Raw genomic sequence first — 5000 nt, forward strand, 5'->3', positions numbered from 1 at the left:
GCAGTGGTATCAACGCAGAGTACTTGGCACATGGTCTCCGCCGGTCGCCCGGGCGGAGCCCATAAGAGAGTCATAGTTACTCCCGCCGTTTACCCGCGCTTGCTTGAATTTCTTCACGTTGACATTCAGAGCACTGGGCAGAAATCACATTGCGTCAACACCCGCGAGGGCCCTCGCAATGCTTTGTTTTAATTAGACAGTCGGATTCCCCTAGTCCGTGCCAGTTCTGAGCTGAGCGTTGAATGGCGGCCGAAGAGGACGACCACGACGGCTCGCGCCGCCACGGAAGCCTCGCAGCAAGGAAGATCCGCGGGAGGCCAAGGCACGGGACCGAGCTCGGATCCCGGGACCGGCGCGAGAACGCCGACCGTTCACCTCGCCCAGGCCCGGCACGTCAGCCAGACCCGCTTCCCGACCAAGCCCGACACGCCCCGCTCCTCAGAGCCAATCCTTATTCCGAAGTTACGGATCCAATTTGCCGACTTCCCTTACCTACATTATTCTATCGACTAGAGGCTCTTTACCTTGGAGACCTGCTGCGGATATGGGTACGAACCGGCGCGACACCTCCACGTGGCCCTCTCCTGGATTTTCAAGGTCCGAGGGGAAGATCCGGACACCGCCGCAACTGCGGTGCTCTTCGCGTTCCAAACCCTATCTCCCTGCTAGAGGTTTCCAGGGAACTCGAACGCTTATACAGAAAAGAAAACTCTTCCCGGATCTCCCGACGGCGTCTCCAGGTCATTTTGGGTTACCCCGACGAACACTCTTACGAGGGCCCGAATTGTATGCGGTTCCGCTGCCGGGTTCCGGAATAGGAACCGGATTCCCTTTCGCCCGACGGGCGTGTGTCTTTATATACATCATCATCATCATCATCAAAACGTCGCTCGCCAGCGGCAACGGAACGCGCGCGTAAAGCGACGTTCGTGCGCGACTCGCTCGGTTCTGCTGTTTTGTTGCTGTGTTTCTTCGACACTCGAGTATATTGTACGCCGTCATTGACATAGGATTTCTCCTAGGGCTTAGGATCGACTGACTCGTGTGCAACGGCTGTTCACACGAAACCCTTCTCCACGTCAGTCCTCCAGGGCCTCGCTGGAGTATTTGCTACTACCACCAAGATCTGCACCGACGGCGGCTCCAGGCAGGCTCGCGCCCAGACCCTTCTGCGCTCACCGTCGCGACCCTCCTACTCGTCAGGGCTTCGTGACGACGCGAGAGACCTTGCGACACCGTACCAACAAGACACGACGCGCCCGGCGCTCCCGTTGCCGCCCCACTTGCCGCTGACGGCAGAGTATAGGCTCGACGCTTCAGCGCCATCCATTTTCAGGGCTAGTTGCTTCGGCAGGTGAGTTGTTACACACTCCTTAGCGGATTCCGACTTCCATGGCCACCGTCCTGCTGTCTTAAGCAACCAACGCCTTTCATGGTGTCCCATGAGCGTCGAGTTGGGCGCCTTAACTCTGCGTTTGGTTCATCCCACAGCGCCAGTTCTGCTTACCAAAAATGGCCCACTTGGCACTCTGATCCGAGATGCTCGTGGCTTCATAATTCAAGAAAGCCAGAGATCTCACCCATTTAAAGTTTGAGAATAGGTTGAGGTCGTTTCGGCCCCAAGGCCTCTAATCATTCGCTTTACCAGATGAGACTCGTTCGCGTTCCGTGGGGAACGGTCGAGTGCCAGCTATCCTGAGGGAAACTTCGGAGGGAACCAGCTACTAGATGGTTCGATTAGTCTTTCGCCCCTATACCCAGTTCCGACGATCGATTTGCACGTCAGAATCGCTACGGACCTCCATCAGGGTTTCCCCTGACTTCGTCCTGACCAGGCATAGTTCACCATCTTTCGGGTCCCAACGTGTACGCTCTGGGTGCGCCTCTTCTCGCGATGAGAACGAGACGCCCAGGGAGTGCGAGGCCGCATCGCGACGCGGCCCATCCTCCCTCGATCGACGGCCAGGGTCGATCTTCACTTTCATTACGCCTTTAGGTCTCGCGACAAGTCCCAATGACTCGCGTACATGTTAGACTCCTTGGTCCGTGTTTCAAGACGGGTCCTAAGAGTACCCAAAGCAGTAGCGTCGCCGACCGGTATAGATCCCCCTCGATTCCCACAAGGGAATAAGAGGGACGTTCGACAGGCCTGTCGAAGGTGAACCGTACTTCAACCAACAGCGGGCCAGGACCGGGGACGGCGCAAAGTCCGTAACCTCCGAGTACCGTGGCGCGCGCTTGCGACGGCCTCGACGCACCGTAAATAGTGCGGCCTGATACCTTGCGCGTACCGCCGAGCAGCCGGCCGGGCGACCGGGGGTTTGTCGCGTGCCGTTTTACCGGCGACGCGACAGTCACCGCACCCGGACCGTAGACCGACACCCAGCGGGTCGCGACGTTCTACTTGGGGAGAAGTGCACGACGACGAGCGCCGGACATCGACGCACGGTAGCGTGCCCGCGCGAGAGCCGCGAGGACTCCGCGGGACATCGCCCACCGACGCGAAGCCAGCGCCGCTGACGATGAATCTCCCCGTTCGATCTTTTGGGTTTCTTAGGTTTACCCCTGAACGGTTTCACGTACTCTTGAACTCTCTCTTCAAAGTTCTTTTCAACTTTCCCTCACGGTACTTGTTCGCTATCGGTCTCGTGGTCGTATTTAGCCTTAGATGGAGTTTACCACCCACTTAGAGCTGCACTCTCAAGCAACCCGACAAGCAGTGGTATCAACGCAGAGTACTGCACCGGTCGCTACGGGCCTGGCACCCTCTACGGGTAAGTGGCCCCATTCAAGATGGACTTGGACGCGACGCGACACCTCGGGATAAGCGGATCCTCCCAAACACCACATTTCCCTGCGGCGGAACCGCGGGATTCGGTGCTGGGCTCTTTCCTGTTCGCTCGCCGCTACTAAGGAAATCCTAGTTAGTTTCTTTTCCTCCGCTTAATAATATGCTTAAATTCAGCGGGTAATCTCGCCTGCTCTGAGGTCGTCAAAGAGTTTAGTTTTCGATAACCGTGGCCGCGCCGCCTCCTCCGCCGGCTCTTTTCTCACTTAGAGAGCGAGCGTCGGGAGAGCGGCAGCGCCGGCACAGCGGCTTCGCATTGTACTCGGAGGAGTGGCGAGGAGACGTGTTGTTTGTGACAACGATTCTTCCACGCGCGGCTCGCAGCCGCTAATAGGAGGAAATGTAAGCCGATCGAATCTCGTTCGAGTTGTCTGCTTGCAAACAACGAATAAGATCGGCGCGGATCGCGTCATCTTCGATCGCCGGGGACGCGAGATACATTGCGAGCGAGTGTGCGCGTACACGTACATCTCTATCACCCACATCCTTCAAATTTTCTCTCCGCATATCGTGTGTTATGCACGGATATGGGATACGACGGGGCGAATCGGATTCGACGAGTACACGACGACGCGTGCCGGTCCCCTATATTCGTTTTCGAGAATTTCGTGGACTCGGACAAGCGGTCGGCTCGCGATTCACCCGCGTTAAGGAGGGCTCTCTCGCTCTTTTCTCTCCGCGTACCGCCGGGCGACGACGCGCCGCGGTTCTCTCCTACCGTTTGCGCGGAAGGTGGCGCGCACCAAGACTCGCGCGTAAGAGGCGCGAGCGCGCGCTGGCGCACCGGGAGACCGCGAGAGGGATAACGCAACGTGTGTGCGCGTGTCTTCTACTCCCTCTCTCCTTCGACAGTTTCCGGGCGCGCGCGCGCAGGCTCCCTATCTTTACTTACTGCGTGTGTGCGTACGCTGCTCTCACTCTTCCTTTTCCTCGGTGTTATTTCAGACGACGCCAAGGGGCCGCCTCTCGGGACGGCTCGTCTCGGGCGAACGTCCAACTATCGCTCGTACACCGTTTGCGCGAACGGGCACGGTGGCCCGGCGCGCAAAGGCGCAAGCAGTTTCGAGGTACTAAAACGACCCTCAGCCAGGCGTGGTCCGGGAATTGTATCCGTGGACCGCAATGTGCGTTCGAAATGTCGATGTTCATGTGTCCTGCAGTTCACAAGTTGACGCGCAATTAGCTGCGTTCTTCATCGACCCACGAGCCAAGTGATCCACCGTTCAGGGTAATCGTTTTGCAATTCTTGCGTTCAACGAACGCTTCGTTCATCCATCTTAGTCTCCTCTCCGAAGAGAGAGAGATAAAATCGTTGGCCCTTCGATCAGCCTGGCCGCGCGCGTCCGAGCACGCGCGCGGACCGCCGCCACCGCTGGGGAGGCTACGGCACAAAAGTTGTTTCGCGATCGGAGCGTCTCTTCCCCGTACATATAATATAATAATATATATATTTGGAAGAGCCGGGGCGGAATGTTCTTTGAAGAAACCGTCGGACTTGATCGGGTGTGATCCGTCCTCTCGCCCGTTCGTCCGATAGCCGCGCGCTCGCGTACAAACACGCTGACCGCTGCCCCGGTGCGGGGAGGGGCGCGTTCACGAGCGTTGCGGACGCACGGACGGGCGTAGGTTACCACCGGTACGCGCTAACGCCGGATCGTAACTCTGCGCTTGGCAAGAGCGCGATCGGGAAAGCGTCTTCTGCTCCGAATCGCATTCATGTAATTTCGCAATTTGCGCAACGAGCCTCAACGGGTCGCGCGCGACGCGACGCGACGCCGGTTGCGGCTACGAAGCTTAAGGAGAGAGTCTCGGATAATCCTCTCCTCCTCCATCCCGCTCGCACGACGCCGACCGCACCGAAAAAGGCCGACGGCGCTCTGCTGCTGGCTTCCCTTTCTCTCTCGGGTCGTCGCAGAGGCGCGCGGCGTTCGACGCGCGTCGTCGTATTAGTACATGCGGGATATAATCCGTCAATTCCATTTTACTTTCGTATCTGTTTTCTTTGTCCATTCAGTCGCCGACTGCTGCGAGCGCGCGTCCAAAAGACTCGAGACGCAGAGCAGGACCTCCGGAACGTTAATGATCCTTCCGCAGGTTCACCTACGGAAACCTTGTTACGACTTTTACTTCCTCTAAATGATCAAGTTTGGTC

At 57.9% G+C, this 5000-nt stretch overlaps 2 non-coding genes and 1 pseudogene across 2 annotated transcripts in view; all 3 read right to left on the reverse strand.

Moving 5' to 3' along the window:
* Nucleotides 1-2992, reverse strand: LOC138943894 (large subunit ribosomal RNA; annotated as a pseudogene; the record flags this gene model as incomplete).
* A 932-nt stretch (nt 2993-3924) lies between these two features.
* Nucleotides 3925-4079, reverse strand: LOC138943877 (5.8S ribosomal RNA). Its single transcript, XR_011448563.1, has one exon. It is a non-coding gene; the product is annotated as a 5.8S ribosomal RNA (ribosomal RNA).
* An 846-nt stretch (nt 4080-4925) lies between these two features.
* Nucleotides 4926-5000, reverse strand: part of LOC138943880 (small subunit ribosomal RNA) — a 1921-nt gene continuing 1846 nt past the window's right edge. The window contains exon 1 of the ribosomal RNA XR_011448566.1: nt 4926-5000. This exon is cut by the window's right edge and continues 1846 nt beyond it. This is a non-coding gene — a ribosomal RNA (small subunit ribosomal RNA).

The sequence above is a fragment of the Polyergus mexicanus genome, unplaced genomic scaffold, assembly GCF_030449975.1.
Source record: "Polyergus mexicanus isolate NDT 795.1 unplaced genomic scaffold, iyPolMexi1.0 SCAF_52, whole genome shotgun sequence".
In the NCBI taxonomy this organism is placed as follows: Eukaryota; Metazoa; Arthropoda; class Insecta; order Hymenoptera; family Formicidae; genus Polyergus; species Polyergus mexicanus.